Source organism: Dendrobates tinctorius, unplaced genomic scaffold, assembly GCF_039654945.1.
Source record: "Dendrobates tinctorius isolate UK_male_01 unplaced genomic scaffold, ASM3965494v1 ptg000196l, whole genome shotgun sequence".
Classification (NCBI taxonomy): domain Eukaryota; kingdom Metazoa; phylum Chordata; class Amphibia; order Anura; family Dendrobatidae; genus Dendrobates; species Dendrobates tinctorius.
In genome coordinates this window covers 5,197,915-5,219,679 of record NW_027361863.1, presented here as the reverse complement: position 1 = coordinate 5,219,679, position 21,765 = coordinate 5,197,915, and positions in this window count along the sequence as shown.

Sequence of the window (21,765 nt, the reverse complement as noted above, 5' to 3'; positions counted from 1 at the left end):
TCAAAAATGTTTCCAACTGTATAAGAGCAGCCTCCTATCTAATAATATATGCTAATTAGGAAGCTGGGTGCATCTTGCTTGAGTTTTCTCTGCAGACAGTGCTCACTCCGAACAAGCCAGAGCTGTCAATCACAGTGAGGGAGGCAGGGCTTCTGAACTCAACAGGTTAACTCATTTACGATATGAGTGCCGCTGTTGAGAGTGCACTTTCAATACCTTAAAGGGGATCTGTCAGCAGGTTTTCGATACGTATTCTGAGATCAGCATGATATAGAGGCTGAGCTCCTGATTCAAGTTATGTGTCACTTGTAGGGCTGCTTGCTGTCATTTTGATAAAAAACCTGTTTTCTCTCTGCTGCAGATCTAGCAAAGCTCAAATGCTGAGCTATGTACAGTTGTGGCCAAAAGTAATGACACCCCTGCAATTCTGTCAGATAATACTCAGTTTCTTCCTGAAAATGATTGCAAACACAAATTCTTTGGTATTATTATCTTCATTTAATTTGTCTTAAATGAAAAAACACAAAAGAGAATGAAGTAAAACATTGATCATTTCACACAAAACTCCAAAAATGGGCCAGACAAAAGTATTGGCACCCTCAGCCTAATACTTGGTTGCACAACCTTTAGCTATAATAACTGCGACCAACCGCTTCCGGTAACCATCAATGAGTTTCTTACAATGCTCTGCTGGAATTTTAGACCATTCTTCTTTGGCAAACTGCTCCAGGTCCCTGATATTTGAAGGGTGCCTTCTCCAAACTGCCATTTTTAGATCTCTCCACAGGTGTTCTATGGGATTCAGGTCTGGACTCATTGCTGGCCACCTTAGAAGTCTCCAGTGCTTTCTCTCAAACCATTTTCTAGTGCTTTTTGAAGTGTGTTTTGGGTCATTGTCCTGCTGGAAGACCCATGACCTCTGAGGGAGACCCAGCTTTCTCACACTGGGCCCTACATTATGCTGCAAAATTTGTTGGTAGTCTTCAGACTTCATAATGCCATGCACACGGTCAAGCAGTCCAGTGCCAGAGGCAGCAAAGCAACCCCAAAACATCAGGGAACCTCCGCCATGTTTGACTGTAGGGACCGTGTTCTTTTCTTTGAATGCCTCTTTTTTCTCCTGTAAACTCTTATGTTGATGCCTTTGCCCAAAAAGCTCTACTTCTGTCTCATCTGACCAGAGAATGTTCTTCCAAAACGTTTTAGGCTTTTTCAGGTAAGTTTTGGCAAACTCCAGCCTGTCTTTTTTATGTCTCGGGGTAAGAAGTGGGGTCTTCCTGGGTCTCCTACCATACAGTCCCTTTTCATTCAGACCCCGACGGATAGTACGGGTTGACACTGTTGTACCCTCGGACTGCAGGGCAGCTAGAACTTGTTTGGATGTTAGTCGAGGTTCTTTCTCCAACATCCGCACAATCTTGCGTTGAAATCTCTTGTCAATTTTTCTTTTCCGTCCACATCTAGGGAGGTTAGCCACAGTGCCATGGGCTTTAAACTTCTTGATGACACTGCACGCACGGTAGACACAGGAACATTCAGGTCTTTGGAGATGGACTTGTAGCCTTGAGGTTGCTCATGCTTCCTCACAATTTGGTTTCTCAAGTCCTCAGACAGTTCTTTGGTCTTCTTTCTTTTCTCCATGCTCAATGTGGTACACACAAGGGCACAGGACAGAGGTTGAGTCAACTTTAATCCATGTCAACTGGCTGCAAGTGTGATTTAGTTATTGCCAACACCTGTTAGGTGCCACAGGTAAGTTACAGGTGCTGTTAATTACACAAATTACAGAAGCATCTCATGACTTTTCGAACAGTGCCAATACTTTTGTCCACCCTCTTTTTTATGTTTGGTGTGGAATTATATCCAATTTGGCTTTAGGACAATTCTTTTTCTGTTTTTTCATTTAAGACAAATTAAATGAAGATAATAATACCAAAGAATTTGTGTTTGCAATCATTTTCAGGAAGAAACTGAGTATTATCTGATAGAATTGCAGGGGTTTCAATACTTTTGGCCACAACTGTATAACCCCGCCCACACCACTGATTGGCTGTGAGCTGAGGGCGAGGTTGGACCAGGAGGCAGGAGACACCTCATCCTGTAGTGAAAATCTGCTGCTGATAAAACATTGATTTGATTGAAACAGCAAAACACAGCCTAGTAAGTGATGCATCATTGGAATCAGGGCCTCTGCCCCTTCATCATGCTGCTCTCAGATGATATAACAAAAACCTAGTGACAGATTCCCTTTAACTACTTAAAGCTTTTAAAAGGGTATATTTATCTGAGCGTGCTTGTCCAGGTTTGGTACAAAAGTCTGCAGACTTGTGAATCCTCACACTGTGCACTGTCTGGATTCTCCTGTGCATTGTAACTGCAGATATGCAATATGCTTACTCCCGGTCACATTCTGACTAGACTTGTGCGGCTTCGCTCAATACAAGTGAATGCTGCAGTTCTCCTGAATCCAGCCTTGTTTATCTTTGGTTTCTTTGCTGAGAAATGCTACCCACTCCCCACTTTGCAGTAAATAGATCCAGTCTTGATGGCCGAGTGGTCGTGATCATCATCTTTTATTTGGGCAGGTTCTTCAAGGTCACGCCCACTTGTCCATTAAAATTAGAAATGAAGAGGCCATATCTCAGGAGCAGAGAGGAGCAGGAACAAAAGGAAAAACAGCAAACAGGTCCGTCCGCTGTACAGACTGCTAGCAGCCTGGTGTATAGGACTGCGCCAATCCTAAGAATAATCGAGCCGCAGATCGCTCTCACTCAACAGTTGTGTGTCAACTTGATTGTTTTCTCTACAAATCGTGGACATAACAACATTTTTTACCATCACAATGAAAAACCATAATAAATCATTAGGATTTTAAGTCATGTCTGTCTACAGCCCATAATACAAATGCGAACACATTAACAACATTCACTGTGAACTGTAAAATGATGATCAGAGCCACAATAATCTGTACAAGCTCCTCCAGCTGCAAACAATTACAGGGGGCATCAAATATTTTTCATGGACAAGGGGAACAAAGTGTCCTATTTTTTTGCACTGTGCAGGAACTTCTGAGAAATTGGGTTGGTAATAGCGATGAGCGAGCGTCCACGGATAAGGTGTTATCTCAGCATGCTCGTGTGCTATCAGAGTGTCTTCGGCGTGCTCGAAAAATTGGTATGAGTTCCAGCGGCTGCATGTCTCATGGCTGTTTGAAAGCTAATTCATGTACTGTCAGTCAATGTGCCGAAGAGTAAATATATGCAGGTAGAATTGAATTCTACTCAAATTTTTACAAAAATCTGCATTTGCTAAACTATGTATTTCAAAATGCTCCAAGAAAATGTAAATCCGCACAGTGAAGGAACCCACTCAATGCACAGGTGTTGCGCAGACAAGCTGCAAGCATACATTCAGCAATGAATGCTCCGTCAGCCAGGGTGCCTCTCCAAAACGAACAGCCACAATAGATGCCAGTATAGAAGAAAACGGATGGATCACACACAGATGCGTAGAAGCGCTACCGCAGCGCGAAACGGCTGTCGTCTCCTCCACTCCTGCTCCCATCCTCTCGACGCCGATGTTTTAAAATATTGGAATAAAGACTTACTTTTACCCGTGAGTGCCATCCGTTTTCTTCTATTTTGGCATCTATAAAATATGTATTTTTGTAATTTGTAGGCCATTGGCTGCCAATTTGCTGAATGGCAGAGAGGTATCAAAAGGTTAAAAAGCAAAAAAATTGCCATAATTTTACCAGTTAACTCTCCAATCCTCTTGCTCCTCTGCAACACCCGCCCAGTTCTCGTTACTACCTCCGAGGCAGAATTCCAGGGGCCAGCTTAAAATGGCCTGGGAATTCCAGTGTGTGTGGCGGTGATAAAAAGATGCAACAAAAAACTGAAGGGTGACAGTGAGGAGCAGAGGGACTAGAGTGGGGAGCGGTTAGGTGAGTATAAGTATTTTTTTAATATGTTTAACATCTTACATTTATTATGCTTTGGGGTCTGGAGAGCTCATTTTGCGGTGAATAACTTCTCTGCAAATCAAATTTTCTGGGAAAATCTACGCCAACATGCAAATTGAAATTTTGCCTGGTCCAATTATCTCTACTGGAGCGTTATCACAGCACTCTCACAGTATAGTGACTGTAACTTGTATCCGTGCATGCCCACATGAATGAAATCAATCAGCTGCAGTGAGGAAATAAGTTAATTTCCTCTCATTAGCTGCACTTTTAGTAAGGCAACCGGGTGGCATTTTAATGCTATTTTTCCTGCAGATTAACCCCACTTTAAATATCATTTTTGCACACGACAGGGCTCAAAAGGGCTTACCTGCAGTCATATGTAAATTAGCCAAACCTGACTTAATTATAAAAATATGAAAAACTCAGCATTTGTCGGTGTGCAAGTTATGAAGAAAGTTTTGTTGGTGAAATCCAAAAAAATGCAAAGTATTATAATAATTTTGACATTTCTGTCTACCATCCAGACCTTCATCAGAATTGTTGCAGATTGCAAGAGAAGAAGGGGACACCGGAATGCATTGTGGTATGTGAGGCGCCTGTTGTGAACTCATTTTCTGGTCTGCCTCTGGTTTCTGGTGAGGGAACTGTTTGTGCTGACAGAGGAGTTGTGAGTTCTCTTTCCGGGCTCCCTCTGGTGGTGGCAGGAGGTAATGAAGCTAATTTAATTAACAGAGACCTGCCACCTGATAATGAGGGTGACGATTGGACATCTGGAGTCTCAGACTGGATTTAAGACAGCCGACTCCCTATTCCCATGCTGGTGATTTTTTCCTGCCTCCTGAGGTTTTGGTTTCCAGCTCAGTTCCTGTCTTCTCCAGCTAAGTTTTCTCTGCTAATGTTCACATTTGATTTGTTTTTTTTTAATCAGTTTTTGTGTGGTCAGCCAGCCCCGGCTGGGGCTGTGCTGAATTTCCACTCTTATGTTACTGTATGTGCCAGTTTGCTTTTTGTCCCTTATTAGATTGGCCTCTTTTTGCTCTGCTCTCAGAATATGCCAAAGTGCTCATATAGTGGGTGAAGTCTAGTGACCTTAGGGTTTTTTTGCTATCAGAAGTGTTGGACATTTTTTGCAGGGTTTTTTGGCGTGATTGCAGACAGTATCTTTCCTTTCCTGTCTTTTCTAGTTAGTGTGGGCCCCATCATTTGATCAGCCTATTTTCCTACCTGTGTTTGTGCTTTCATCTTGTTTCACCGTCAATACATGTGTGGGGGCTGTCTATTCCTTTGGGGTCTGCTCTGGGGCAGTTTAGATTTCCTCTTTTCTTGCTTTAGGCTTATTTAGTCCTCCGGCTGTGGCGAGGCGTCTAGAATCATCGTAGGTACGGTCCACGGCTGCTGTTAGTTGTGTGGTTAGGATCAGGGGTCTGCAATCCACGTAGTTACCAACCTCTCTGGTTTTCTGTGACTTAGCTTGGTTTTGTTTTCCTCCTCGGTGACCCAATCATAACACGCGCCCCAGAGGCCGTGGGATACTCAGTACCGGGCCGGTCGTCTTAAAGGTGTGGGGAGGTTGTCCTGACCGATGAACCTGCTTTCAGTGAGAGGCAGAGGGACTAGCTCAGTGTAGGAATAGAAGCACTGAGATGAAGAAGAATTGGGTGCTGTACTGAGTGTGACCATTAGAGGGCAGTGGGGAGCACAGAAGAGAGTAGTTATGTAACTGCCACAGGTCAAGGTCACTCTCATTGCTCAAAGGTTACTGTCAGGTGACAGTGGGCGGGGCTACCTAGGCTGGAAGTATAAAGGCTGAGGGAAGGTTCCAGAAGAGTCATTCAGCCAAGGGAGCTCACTGGATAGGAGGTTCTGCTGCACAGGGAAAGGCAGTGGAGAACCTCAGAGAGAACCTGACAGTGGAGAAGGTCACGGGGGGTGACCCAAAAGTACAGTAGCATCAGACGGAGACAGTCTGAGCGAAGTAAGGGACGGTGTACTCTGAATGGTGAAGCGCTGTGGTGGAAGTGCCTAGGGCAGCCACAGTGAGGAGAACCGCAGAGGACACCACGATGGTGACACAGGGCAAGTAAAGGTACCCAGGTCTGTGTGAAAAGAAATTGTCTAAAGTCCTGCCATGAACTGTGGAAGTCGTCAGGAGGGTGGTGAATAAACACAGACCTGTTGAATGTAAGCTCCTGTTTCAGTCTCTAGTTTGTTTGTGTCAAGAAGTGGGTCACCCCCCCAGTTCTGTGGGATCAGCACACCTTCCCCACCTATCAGCATCAACAACACTAGATCACGCCCTTGCTCAGCCCTGACCTCAACAAAGGGATGTGTCACAGTGGCAGTGACCCGGTCCGTGGCCCCAGGCGGTCATGTAAAAGGGGAGTATGGAATAGGGATAAAGTCTATGTAGTGATACGTGACGCCAATTGGAGTGTTCAACTGTAGTATAGCCGGCACTGCAGATGATCCCTGGGGGAGTAGATGGTGATGGCAGTGCAGATGTTAAACCCTCTCAAACCAGGGCTGACCCCCAGAGATTGTGATGGATGTAGAAGGCACAGAGAAATAAGGCAGGAGACAAGGAAAGTCACTTTATCATTTACTGTAGTTCAGGTGCAGTTCAGAGGAGATATTACAACTCTCACCAGGTTACAGTCTGCTCTGGAGAATGGGAGTTATCCTTCATTCTGCTGTGACTTGGTGTAAGCTTCCTGCTATTCTAATCCCTTCTGGGACAAAGGCTTCCCGGAGTTTGGAACTTCTAGTATAGCCTCTACTCACTGTGTTTTCCTCCTTAGGCAACTTGTAGCTTGGATCCTGTGTGAAGCTCAAGTTTCTTCTTGCACAATCCTCCCTGGTCCTAGTTTGCTGCTGTAATCCCAGGGAAAACACTGCACTGTTGGCTGTATAAACTCACACAGTCTCTCAGCTTACCACCCGGCTCTGATAGCATGGATGGCCTAGGGGCTGATTCCCTGATGCTTATTAGCTTTACTCCTGAGGGAGCTCATGTCACCATGGCTTCCAGGAGCATTCTTCTCCTTCTTCACTGAAACAACAACTCTTGTTGTAAGGGAGTGAGGTAAATTGTGTGTGTGTTGTGGTCTCTAGCAGAGAAAGCATAACTCCCATTGCTCACAAAACACATGCAAAACAGTACATATTTAACCCTTTTGTGGCGGTAAAGACGCAGGGCGCCACATATGCGACATCCATTGCTGTGGCAATGGCTCTAGATTTCCATAAGAAATTCAAAAGAAAGACAACTTTTTTTTTCTTCCTCTCCAATCTTAAAAACAAGAACGCATTTGCACAAGAAGCCTGACAATGGATAAGAATGTTTAATGGAAACCAGAACAATGAGAGCGGAGCTTTGTCTGGGTTTTTCTACCAGAACGTTCATTCGACGCTAAGGAAAAAAAAAAGATAAAGATCACAGCACGGAGCATTGAGCCCCGGCAGACGCTAAAAAACGGATTCTTGTACAAGTCGTCGAAAGAAAAGGCTTCACAGAATTACTTAAGAGCAAAAGAGGTAGCGTGAGAGGTAGGGAGGGAAGAAATGACAACGTGTGATGAGTATTGGATTACAAGACAAATGCAAGGAGCTGAAATCATAAGTTTATTGAAAAAAACAAATCTTGGAAAGGCGTCGGGCTCCGGGAGCTCGTATCAGTCATAGGTTGTCATAGCCAGACCCGGGTCAATATCTGCAGACGATAGACTGGATTATTGAATAGTATGGTGTGGATTCTTAACTCCGCTGAAGGTGTCGAGACATTTTTTTTGTCTCAGAGGTGTAAGGTTAAATATTTTATTGATGAAAATATGGATTTAAGGGAATTAGAAACCATGCTAAGGTTAAAAATACCACCCGGTGCTGGGAAGAGCACTCCCGAGCCTTAGATGTTTATTCCTGTTCCTGGAACATCAGACGGTGTCGAGATGACCAGTCTCTGCCACGTCGCTTGGCTACTTCAGAAGAGTCGCTAGTTCCAGGCATTATGTAGAGGTTAATGACGGTGGTGAGCAAATGGCTTCCAACAGGCTCCTATCCAAAGAATTACATACATTACATCCATTACGTAAATGACTAACTAGATAAAACATGGACTATAATGTATAAAAGTCAACGTATGCCATCAAATCAAAGCTAAAGTGCATTTTCCTCTCGAAGAATTTTTTTAAAAAACCACATAGATATGACTCATATGTTACTACATCTGTGTCTTTGCTCGCTCCCTTTTCCTCTGATTCTTCGTTGTGGGCAACAATGCCTAAGCTCTGTTTCATTTTCTGGGAATTGTGGTACCATCAAAGCAGGGATTTGGGGGTTTAATTTCTAATATACTGTTATCTCACTATTGTGAGCCTTGGGTGGGGCTCACACTAAATAAAGCCCTAGCTCCCTGCTTTCAATTGCCAGTTATAGGTTATACCTGACCCTGGTTCTGTTCCTAAACCTCTGCTACCTGGATACTGCGTGTAGTTCAGTTGCTAATTTTTGACTTGGTTTCTGAATTCCTAGAATTTTACCAGGCTCATAAGAACTTTTTCTGCCAGCCCACTTCACCGGCCAGCAGCCACTCCATGGATTCAACCTAGGGGGCCCTATCTAAGTTCAAATCCCTGTACTGTAGTTAATGGGTGAAGGACAGGGTTCCTCTGGGACCTGGTAGCTGGAGTTACTGGTGCATAGCCTGTCCGTTGAAGCCCTATTAAGAGCTGACAGGTTATCAATAACGGAATGTGCTTTACAGTTTTGTGAAAAAGTATTTGCCCCCTTCCTTCCTGATTTCCTATTCTTTTGCATGTTTATCACACTTAAATGGGGGCAAACACTTTTTACACAACTGACCAAGTGACATTACTTGGTCTGTGGATCTATTCTCCACCATACTTCTCGTACCCCTTACTTTTGATACTTTTTTCTTTGCTAATTATTAAGCTTTTTTGAAGCCACCTAGTGTTTTGTTATTTTTAATAGATTATCTTTTGGTACATTGTGGTGACTGATTATTAAACGGGATGTCCGGTCCAAATCAATAAGTCTGCGGCCACTTTGCACTGTGGGGATTTGCCGGTTTCAGACCCGGGACCGGAGGCTATGTATGATTTATACATCCTGCCAGCCAGTGGGCGTGGGCTCACTCCATACACTTGCATTGACTATAGACTTATCCGTTTGGATCAAACAAACCCCTTTAAATTGCAGGATATATGATGCAGACTGGGAATTTGTAGGACATTTACATTTTTTCAAGGTGTCCCCACTGTTAACCTTACCATGTTGTCTCATTATTATTGTATGCTGTTATATATACTATATATATATATATATATATATATATACAGTATATACAGTATTTATATTTATTTTTTTTAGCAAAGTTATATATCATTTTTACTTCTCTTGCATATTTTGTATTTTTATTGGTGTTTCAAATAGCGCCACAGCTGATGCTGCTTTGGATACATTTTTTTCTATTATCTATCTTTCTATCTATTACCGATCTATCTATCTATCTATCTATCTATCTATTACACTGGTCAACAGCATTTTTGGTGCCAAAGATATTTCATCGAATTTAGGGTATTTTTGGGGTGCTGATTCTGAATATGTCATCAGTTTTGCCAGATTGGCTCAAGTTTTTGAGATTTTTGGTATCTTATTTATAGCACTTGTTGGTAAATGCGACGCATCATCTCATTAATTTCTTTGGATTAGTACTTGAACTGAGCAGTTCTCAATATAGTTTTGTGTTAATTAGTGTTCTAAAAGTTTGTTCATAGCTTGATTTTTGCACTAACTTTATGTTGTTGTCTGTTTTCCAGTGAAAAGCATGAACTCATCATGAAGAAGTTGTCTTAACGATCCAGACTCATTCTGTTACATTTGTGGTGAATATACACTGCCAAAACATAGAAGAAACATAACAGACTTCGTAAAAAAAGTGTATTTTGCCTATTTTGGGGTTATGCTTGGGGACCAAGACAAGTTTTGGGCACCACACATAGTGTGCAAAGCATGTATCGAATTATTACGAAAATGGAGCAAAGGACAAAGAAAAAGCTTCAAATTTGGTGTTCCAATGGTGTGGAGAGAGCCAAAAAATCATCATGATGACTGTTATTTATGGTAAACACAGGTACAGGCACATCTTCACAATGAGGGACAGGCCTTCTTGCAGATTCCATGTTACTCCCATTTTCGTTTCTTATGCTTATTGAATCCTTGCACTTGCACTGCACAGAAATAACAGTCATCATGATGATTTTTTGGCTCTCTCCACACCATTGGAACACCAAATTTGAAGCTTTTTCTTTGTCCTTTGCTCCATTTTCGTAATAATTCGATACATGCTTTGCACACTATGTGTGGTGCCCAAAACTTGTCTTGGTCCCCAAGCATAACCCCAAAATAGGCAAAATACACTTTTTTTACGAAGTGTGTTATGTTTCTTCTATGTTTTGGCAGTGTATATTCACCACAAATGTAACAGAATGAGTCTGGATCGTTAAGACAACTTCTTCATGATGAGTTCATGCTTTTCACTGGAAAACAGACAACAACATAAAGTTAGTGCAAAAATCAAGCTATGAACAAACTTTTAGAACACTAATTAACACAAAACTATATTGAGAACTGCTCAGTTCAAGTACTAATCCAAAGAAATTAATGAGATGATGCGTCGCATTTACCAACAAGTGCTATAAATAAGATACCAAAAATCTCAAAAACTTGAGCCAATCTGGCAAAACTGATGACATATTCAGAATCAGCACCCCAAAAATACCCCAAATTCATTAAAATATTTTGGACACCAGAAAAAAAATTTTTTTTCGTTGACCTGTGTTATCTATCATTTATCTATCTATTATCTGTCTATTATCTATCTATTACCTATCTATCATCTATCTATCTATTATATCTATTTATCTATCTAGTTTATTTAGGAGTCATAGAATCATAGAATGGTAGAGTTGGAAGGGACCTCCTGGGCCATCTGGTCCAACCCCCTGCTCAAAGCAGGATTCACTAAATCATCCCAGACAGATGTCTGTCTAGCCTCTGTGTGAAGACTTCCATTGAAGGAGAACTCACCACCTCTCATGGCAGCCTGTTCCACTCATTGATCGCCCTCACTGTCAAAAAGTTTTTTCTAATATCTAATCTGTCTCCCCCCATTAAGTTTTATTCCATTGCTTCTAGTCTTTCCTTGTGCAAATGAGTCTGTACCTGATGCTTTCTGTCCGTGCCCACACGTGGAGTAGGAAGGAGTCGGAGGTGTTCATTACTCACAATGTATCACAAACTTTTGGGAAAGTAGTTGAAGAGAAGCATTGCGATAAAAGTGAATAGAAAGTGTGCGACAGGGACGTTGTCTTGCCCAATACAGCGTGAAATAAGCTGGTGATGATGCGTAGCAGTTGTATTTGATAGAAGATAAAATAAATCGGAGATTGTAATATCCTGAATGACAAAACGTAGAGGAGAACAGAACGGTGGCAATGACTTATGTGGAGGTGAAGGGAAGTGCTGAACAGGGGAAGCAGAGATTTAATTGTGTCTGTTTGTTGGGATTTATGGGGGCTGCGCTGTAGTAAAGCTAGAACGAGTGTGTAAATGCAACGTATTCTCCACATCTGTGCTCCTGCCATCACCTATCGTCCTGTGATTGTTACTGCATGCTCACGTCTCCTGTAACATCCATCCTATAAAAGTATATATAGGTTATCCATACATTGGGGAATAGGCACAGGTAGTGTTCACTCTCACAGATGTGATGGGAAACAGCAGGACATTCGCCCATCAGAAGCTGCATGTGAACGATTTACCATTAGAATATTAAGAGGCAACATTTGAATTTTAGACAGGATTCTTATTGATGGACACCTGGAACATTTAATATAGCACACTCGCTGTCTACTAATTACGTGCCATAAGGATGGGAAGGTCGGCCAAGGTGAATGTTGTCTTGTTACTAGTAAAGGTGTGCAATTTGTAATGGAAAAATGATATGCTGGGATCTTCCAGGCATTAGCAAGTGCTCCTGTCCCAAAGGGTTAACCTTCACGACTCCTGGAAGGGGATTTTTTATGCAAACCTCATACGACCTGTATCAGATCAGATGTCCATATTTTTTCTCCATATGAGAACCTAGAGATAATTTGCATCAGCGCATTTGATCCAATTTTCCTCCATTTTTGGTCTGTGTGTCCATTTTTTACCATCATTGTGGCATCTGTTTTTTACACATGTAGAAAAAGAACAACAAACATCCTTTCCTAAGGCCGGGGGTCACACTTGCTACTGCAATGCAAGAAACTCGCTCGAGTCTCTCGCATCAATACCAGGCACCGCCGCCGGCACTTGGGATCGGAGCGCTCAGCTGCATAGAAATACATACAGCCGCAAACTCCGGTCCCGAGTGCCCTCGGCAGTGCCGGGTATGGAGGAAAGAGACTGAAGCGAGTTTCTCGCATTGCAGTTGCAAGTGTGACCCCGGCCTAATAGTGAAAAACAGACAACACAAAGATGACAGTAAGATGGCAATTGTGATCGGTCTCTTTCACCGACCCTTTGATCTGAAAGGGGATTTGCCTGATGATGGTGCCTCATATTGTGTAAGAACAGGTGCAGGGCGAGAGACATCTGTGCCAGTGTCCTGGACAGGGGATTGGGAATCACCTAGCACAGCGGAAGAGGCAGTGGTGTCACCCACTGGCACCAATCGTTGACCCAGGCGTTCGGCCCACCGAGTCAGCACAGTTTGCAAATGACCATTTTTTGGTCTCAGAACTCTCTTTAAAAAAAAAGTCCCAGACTGAGGAACACCTAACTCTTTGACAGAGAAATTTACGAGTGTCAGTGCTCTGCGGAACAGTTGCCCGCCTTCTTCTTCTGATCGCTCCACTGCCTCTTCCTACCTGTTTCGGTGCTGCCAGTCACTCCCCCTCTGTACTGCTGGCCTTGCTCTGTATGCCAGCTTCCCAGATTAGATTAGTGAAGTCATCACTCACCATCTTGTCTTCCACCGCCGGATCCTTGTTCTCCTCACTTCGTGACTTAACAACAACCTGACTTACCGGCAACTGTGTCTCTTCATCATCTACCGCCTTAGGCAAAATTAGTCATTCCCCACTGTCATCTTCTTGTGACCGTGACTGCTCTAAGTTTTGTGCATTGCTACACAGCATCTCTTCCTGTCCCTCTTGGAACAGGCAAGGTGAGAGGGCACAATCAAGAAATTACATTGTAAAGAGCTCCTCGTAGTGTCCCAGTGTGGGGTCACTGGTCTATTGCGACTCAACATGGTGGGAAGAAGGAGGATTAGGGTGAGGATTAAGTGATCCAGACTGTTGGATGGTTAGACTGGATCATGTGGAAGACTGTGTGGTGCTGGTAAGCATGCTGGATGCATCATCTGCTATTAGAGATGAGTGAATTTGATCGGGTCAGGGCTTATTCAGCAAGCTATAGCACTTACCAAATAAGCTGCAGAAGGAACCTAGCTTCCTGGATCACTCCGGCTGATCACCTGCTCGGCTCCACAGCTGCATGTGTCGTGGCTGTCTGATAGTCACGACACATACATGAAGAGCCCAGCAAACAGGTTCTCCATGCATGTGTCATGACTGTCACATGTAGACATAGTCGCACCAACCCCATGTCCTTGGTGCCTGTAGGCACCATGATCAGCACTTTCACTTCTCCATCCTTTACTGCACGCGTTACACATTTTCTAATTGCTAGGACTCTGGAAACCAAGTTTCCTTTATTAATTGAAACTAAATTTTTTTAATGTACCAAAAAATGTGGTCAACTGTAGCAGACCAAGCGGTTTTTAAAAATTTTAAACCAAAATAATTTTACACAGCGCAAGTTAAACTCTATGAATGACTATTTGAATCCAGAAAAAAGGGAACTTTTTTTGCAGTTTTATATACCACCGTAATGTAACACTAACCATGTTAAACTGCATGAATGAATAATTGAATACAAAACAAAAAATATTCAAACTTTTCTTTGGAATTTTATATACCACCGTAAGCAGTGAATTAAAGTCTATCGGTGACTAATTGAATCAAAAAATAAAAATGTTTTAATGTTTTCTTCAGAGTTTTATATACCACCGTAATATAACATTAATCAGTGCGTTAAAGTCTAGGGATGACTACTCGAATCAAGAAACAAATTTTGAAGGCTTTTTTTCAGTTTTACATACTACCGTAATGTAACACTAACCACATTAAACTCTATGGATGACTAATTGAATCCAGAAAAAAATGTTGAACTTCTTTGAAGTTTTATACATCACCACAATGTAACACTAAGCAGTGCATTAAAGTCTACGGATGACTAATTGAAAGCACAAAAATATTTTGAACTTTTTTTTGGAGGTTTCATATAGTACCATAATGTAACACTAACCACGTTAACTGTGTGGATGACTAATTAAATACAGAAAACATTTTTTAACTTATTTTGGCGTTTTAAACACCACCGTAATGTAACACTAACCACGTTAAACTCTATGGATGACTTATTAAATAAAGTAACGGTCCCGTTTCACATAGCGACACACCAGCGGTCCCGACAACGATACGACCTGGTAAGGATCGCTGGTGCATTGCTACATGGTTGCTAGTAAGCTGCCAAACAGGCAGATCTCTTCAACAACGCACCAGCGATCCCGACAACGATACGACCTGGTAAGGATCGCTGGTGCGTTGTCAAACAGCAGCTATTCTGAACGATTCCAGCCTGTGTCACCAACGAGGTCGCTCGTCGGCGTCAAACACAGCGATGCATGCTGGCCAGCGGGACGCCGGCGATGAAAAAATGGCCCAGGACATTCGAGGATGATCAGCGATATCCAGCGGGGGGGCAGGTCGCTGCTATGTGTTACATGTAGCGAGATCGCTGATGCATCACAAAATCTGTGACGCATCAGCGATCTCACTAGCAATCTTGCTATGTGAGAAGGGGCCTTAAACATTTTTGAACTTTTTACGGAGTTTTAAATACCACTGTAATGTAACACTAACCATGTTAAACTTTATGGTTAACTAATTGCATCCAGAAACTTTTTTTAACATTTTAATGGAGTGTTATATACCACGATAATGTAACACTAACCACGTTAAAACTCTATGGATGAGTATTTAAATCCAGAAAAAAAATCAACTTTTTGGGGGGCATTTTATATACCACCATAATGTAACACTGAGCATTTTTAACTATATGGATGACATATAGTAAAATTTTTCACTCAAAAAACAAGAATGTGGTCACCTACATCAGCTATATATTTAACAATGGATTGCAAAGCCCTAAGCCCTGCCTAGAGGCTGTATTCGTCCACTCTCCATGCTCCTGCAACCATCCCTAGGCTAAATGCAGAATGCATCTCATACAAACAGCACAGCACATGATTACCCTTAGAAGGACTGTTAGTATGATGGTTCAGCATCATTACCAGTATCAACATTTGAGGACTCTGAGTAGTTAAACTGTGCACACAAAGGCCTGGACAAGCACTCTCTCCCTCCAATCAGAGCTGTCCTGAAACTGTGCAATGGCATCAGTGTGCCAAGTGCAGCGGTGCCTATCATTTCATAACCTCTGATGAGGTAATACAGCTAGTTACTCTCAGTAATGCTACTACCAAGGTGGCTATGGAATTACAGTGACTGGCAGGCAGTTTATGCAACCTTATTGGCTGTGTATCAGGTGCCAAACATGCAGGTCTAGAATTCAAGCTTCATATCTGAGAACTAGCCAATGCTTGTCGAATGCCGAGCACATTCGAGCACTCAGATACTTGAGTGATAACCAAGTATCACTGAGCACGTTTGCTCATCTCTAGTGGTTATACTTCATCACTAAAGCACAGTACTTAGTTTGGTGGTTACACTTCAATACTGAGGCACAGAGCTTGGCAGTTACACACTAACAGGGGTTATCTCTTTGATGGTTACACTTCAATACTGAGGTACAGAGTTTGGCAGTTACACTCTAATGGGTTGAGTCTCTTAGTTTGGTGGATACACTTCATTACTGAGGCACAGAGCTTGGTGGTTACACACTAATGGAATGAGTCTGTTAGTTTGGTGGTTATACTTTAACACAGAGGCACTGAGCATGGACGTTATGGTACTTTGCATATAACAAAACTATAGTGGTCTCCACAGATATGGGTTTCAGGGTAGTTTTTGCAAAACATATTGAAGGGTATTATGCTCATGGCAGTCTTTATACTTCCAGATGCATGGCACCATAGTCTTAGCCCACTTCAACGTTACCATACTGCTTCGAACCAGAAGGTGCCGCAGCTCCCGTTTTATATGCTAAACCAACCTTGAATGGAGTTTGTGTGGCACCAAATTATGGCATCTGGCACAGGTGATCTGTGACCTTAGTCAACCTGTGCAGTCACTTCACTCAAAACCCATCCAAGCCAGACTCATTACATTGATAAGGGCCACAGTTTGGTAAGCATTATGCAAGGTTTCTTAAAGGAGCAATGACTAGTATTAATATAACACAACATAGAGTAGAATAACCTAATCTTTTGGTTAACCAGTTACCATATATACTCGAGTATAAGTCGAGTTTTTCAGCCCCCTTTTGGGGCTGGAAAAGACCCCCCTCGACTTATATTCGGGTCACGGTGCCAACTTACCTGGTCCCCGTCATCTCCGCGGTCCCAGTCATCTCCGCGGTCCCCGGTGTTCGTCTGCGGTCCCCTGCAGCGTCCTGGCGGCGGCGGCGGGTGATGATAGGGCCGCGGTGGCGTTCAAAATCTCTGCGCGCCGCTCTCTCCCGTCCTCCGGCAGTGACGTGCAGGGGGCGCGATGACGTGGAAAGCACGCGCCCTCTGCCTGAGTCACTGAAGAGCCGGCGACGCTCAGGAGCAGCTGTCATCAACGTAGGTGAGTATATAGTGTTTTTTTTTTTTTTTTAAACTCCAGCAGGGGCAGCGGCAGCGGCAGCAACATGATAGGATTACCAGTAATCCTATCACATTGGGGGCAGCATTACGGTATTTGGGCCACCATTCACTGTGCAGCATTTATGGGGGCATATGTTGTGCAGCGTTATTTGGGCCAGCATTCACTGTGCAGCATTTATGGGGGCATATGTTGTGCAGCGTTATTTGGGCCAGCATTCACTGTGCAGCATTTATGGGGGCATATGTTGTGCAGCGTTATTTGGGCCAGCATTCACTGTGCAGCATTTATGGGGGCATATGTTGTGCAGCGTTATTTGGGCCAGCATTCACTGTGCAGCATTTTGGGGGCATACTGTATGTTGTGCAGCATTATTTGGGCCAGCATTCACTGTGCAGCATTTTGGGGACATACTGTATGTTGTGCAGCATTAAATTTACCAGTATCTTCGGCAATTCCCACCTTCCCTTATACTCAGATCGACTTATACTCGAGTATATACGGTACCTTACTGAACAAAAGTAACAATACATTTGAAGGATACATCCCCTTTTTGGAGTTGTGACAATTCTTTAAATTCTACCCCATTACAAATTCACTTTAAATGACATCTCTTAATAGGAATTGATATGTGAATTGGGGCAAAATAATTTGAAATCAAGTTTAGGAGTGACTCACTTCATCATAATTAGTTACTTTGTCATATTTTGCCATATGACTGCGAATCATGATGGTAATGTTCTGCCGTGGTTCTGTCGCAAAGATTATGTACTAATATGCAAATAAAGTCCGTGGAGCCTCATTTTAGAGTCTCAAACACGGGACTAGCCAGATCTTCCTCCAGTGTTTTCTTTGACTGGTCTCCCTGAGGTCAGTGATTGTTTCGTGAAGAAAGATTATGTACTGCAGCACTCAATAAAATAAAATGAACCCCTGCAAAATGTATTCACATTCCCATCATTTGGTTTTCTATTGAGAGAATGGAAGAAATGGCAAACATCTCCATCCCAGAAAACACAATGGTCAATACCACGGGGAGAAGACAAATGGCTCCTGTACCAGTCGAGATGTATAAAGAGGGAATGGGGACGGTCCAGTAGGGAAGGTGACCTGACGGACGGACGGACTAGTCAGAGTGAAGAAGGAAAGGTTTGCACAGTGTAGGAAGGTGTCAGTTATTACAGTGGGGAAACAGCTAGGAAAGTGTAGTGGACGTGCAGTACCTTGGGTTGACCATTAGATGGCAGGGAGGAGTGTGAGCAAAGGACTTGACAACAGCTTAGGGCTTTAGAAACCGTTGGTCATGGGGGGCGGGGTTACAGTAACAGGGGACCGAGAGTGCTATAAATACTGAGGGAGGGTTCCAGAAGGTTCCAGTCCCCAGGGGGAGCTCCAGTGACAGGAGAACTGCGACAGTCTGTGCGCTGTGAGGAGAATCTAAACCAGGGGGACTGAGGAGAGAGAACGTCAGGGGGGTGGTCCTGACAGGAAGGACCGCAGAAGGGACGAGGCACTGGGTGTGACACCGTATTTGACACGACGACTGATCAGTGGAAACGCTGTTGGTTTACAGGCCTAAGGTGGCCACAGTGATGGACCTGTCAGGAGCGTCGATGAGTGAGGAGGGGACGGTGTGTGCAGACACGTCCCTAGTATAAAGTACGGTGTGAGAAGCGGCTCTGGAAACAGAGGGCCGACAAGGGAAGCGAAGTAAAGTGTATTGCTTTGAAGTGCGGTATACTGTGGAGGCTGTCAAGTGGACGGCAGGGAATAAAGCTTGGACCTGTTACACCCTGAACTTGCCTCCATCTTGTCTCTGTTTCATCTCTGCGCGGTAAGAAGAGGGACCACCCCCCAGCTCGGCCCACCGACCCTACATTTGGCGTAGTCGGCAGGATCGCCGCCGCTAATACATCATCTTCTGCGGCAGGCCTGCCTTAGGCTACTTTCACACATCAGGTTTTCGGCGTCAGGCGCGATCCGGCGTCGTGCCGGAATGCCGGATCCGGCAAATGTTTTGTAAAACCTGATGTGCCGGATCCGGTTTTCTGCCGGATCCGTCTTGTTCTTGACAGACAAAACCGGATCCGTCTCATCCGGTTCATCCGTTTTTCTATCCGTTTTTCGACGGATTACGCCGGATCTGGTTTTTAAAATTGACCCTTGTGGCCTTCCGAACGGGATTGGCTACTGGAAAACTATATATAGCATGTTCCTACAGCCCTTCTTTGACAGGTTGTAGAGGAGAAAGTGCAGGTTGGAGAGAAGAGCAAGTTACTGGCGAAGATGGATGTTGTCATTGGAAATATTACCACTAGAAGTTCTGTGACGGTTTCAGTAATGAGGGACAATTTTGCACTATACTTTATGTCACCTCAAGGCAGAGTACACTGGCAGGATGACAGAGTGTGAAAGATTTGTGCCCTAACCAAACTCGTGTACCTTCTGGACCAACAGTATATACCTTTGCCAACCAAAGTTGGCTATCTTGTCATGGTCTTACTATTTTTAGCTTTAGGCCACAGGTGTGTACCTGGTTGTGTTTTATGCAAAGTATTTCACCTTTTAACAAAAGTTGTGTACATTGTTAGGAAATCACCAACAATAAACACAACTTTTCAGGTGAAATACTTTGCTTCAAACACAACCAGGAACACAACTGTGGCAAAAAGCTAAAATTTACCCACAGTTATATACCTGGTTTTGAATACCTTTTTACCTTTTAAATACCCTGTATTTAACCTTTTTTTTAAACATATTTCGCCGCAGAAAGAAATGACAGACAACCAGTGTAAACAATAATTTAACTTTTATTTAAAATATTGTTTTTTGTGTAAACTGTTTTTAAAGTTAAAAAAACTTTTTTAATAAAGGTTTGAAACCAACCAAATGGGCATTTTTATTACAAAAAAAACATTATAACTCGGTGTAGTGTGGGATGGAAATACTGCTGGAGGGGCTGCGGGACACTTCGACAATGGGAGTGTGGAGAGAGGACTGGGATCGTGGTGGGGAAGGTACAGTTAGAGGTGATGGTGTGGAAAAAGCTACAGAATGGGTGGACATGTGGGAGGCAGAAGAGGTGGTGGGCGGTGGAGTGGAGGGTTGGGCAGGGACTGTAGGAGCAGATGATGTTGATGGAAAGTTGTATGGGGAAGGAGTTTGGTACGGGGAAGGAGTTTGGTACGGGGAAGGAGTTTGGTACGGGGCAGGTTGCTGGAAGTGGGGAGATGTCTGGTACTGGGGAGGTTGCTGGTACTGGGAAGGTTGCTGGTACTGGTGAGGTTGCTGGTATGTAATAGGAGGGGGAGGATGGAAAGTGGCTGGAGGGGGTGCAGATGTAATAGGAGGGGGAGGATGGAAAGTGGCTGGAGGGGGTGCAGATGTAATAGGAGGGGGAGGATGGAAAGTGGCTGGAGGGGGTGCAGGTGGAGGAACTACAGTGGTGGGAGGTGGAGGTTGGGAGGTAACCTGCTGTAGAGCACCGTGGCACGAATGCATTACATGCATCTGCTGGGTAGGAGATAGTGTTGCCATGCGCTCCACAACAGACCTGAAAAAGGTGTGGTTTGGCGAAGATCTTGCTTCTGAATGCATGGTTTGCAGAAGTGTCTTCACCTCCAGAATGCTGGAGTTGATCTGCTGAAAGCCTGCGGAGATTTGCTCTGACAAGACTTTTAGACAGTTCTGGAAAGATGCATTCAGATGCAAGAACTCTGGCGCATAACTCTTTTCCTGACCCCTCTGCCGCTGCCGCCCAGTACCCGCAGGTGTACTAGAGGTGGCAGGGGCAGAAGGGTGGGGTAAAGGGAAAGCGATCTCCTCACCAGCAGCTTCATGTAATGTAGGCGGCCACGATGCTCCTGTGCTGGTGGATGGGACAGATGGGTCGAATGTGTGGGAAGGCTGGGAAGGTGCAGATGTACCGGGGCGGTCGAAGTGTCCCTCGGTGCCGGTCTCCTCAGGGATCGCCTCAGAAGGGTCCAATCGTGCAGGCTCCCGAGTGCTGCTCACCGTGCTGTGGAATAAAGAGAAAAAAAAACAATTAAAATACTGACATGGTATGGCCCTGGCTGAAAAAAAAAAGTTACATCTAACATTTTTTTTCACATGTGGTGTGTAATATTTACCTTCTGGTGACCATTGTTTCCCGGAGGAACGACAGGGCTTGTGCGTACTTGTACTTGCTCCTGCGTCCTCCAGATCCACTCGGGGCCCGCATCTCTTTATTGAACTCCTTCTTGAAACGATCCCTCACAGACCGCCACCGATTCACAATTCTGTTCCCTGAAACGAGAAAGGAGTGGTTAGTATACAACATCAGTGTTTCACAAACTCCAGTCCTCATGGTCCCCAGGGGTCATGTTTTCAGGATTTCCATAGTAAATAGAAATCCTGAACACATGATCCGTGGGGACCACGAGGACTGGAGTTCGGGAAACACTGGTTTACATCAAGCAACTGGTACTGTATATACTTACGCTCTTTAATCTGGGCCCGAACATCGAGGTCCTCCCAGCGGCCCACAAGGAGCGAACAGATTTCCTTCCAGAGTCGTCGGGTAACGATAAGGTCAGCGTCGCGGCGGTCAGCCATATTCCAGAGCGGCTCCCTTTCTCTGACGAGATCGATGAGGTGGTCCACATCGAGTCCTCCATCCTCACCGTCAGAGTCGGGAGCACGCTGTGAAGGCTGTTAAAGAAAAAGACAAAAATAACATAATTAGCCTCCACAAAAGAAATGAAATAAAAAGTGCAAAAAAACAAAGCAAAAATATTTATACTTACACGCTGGTGACCGCCGCGTTGCTGTCGCCGACGACCCTGGGAGGCACTGCGAGGA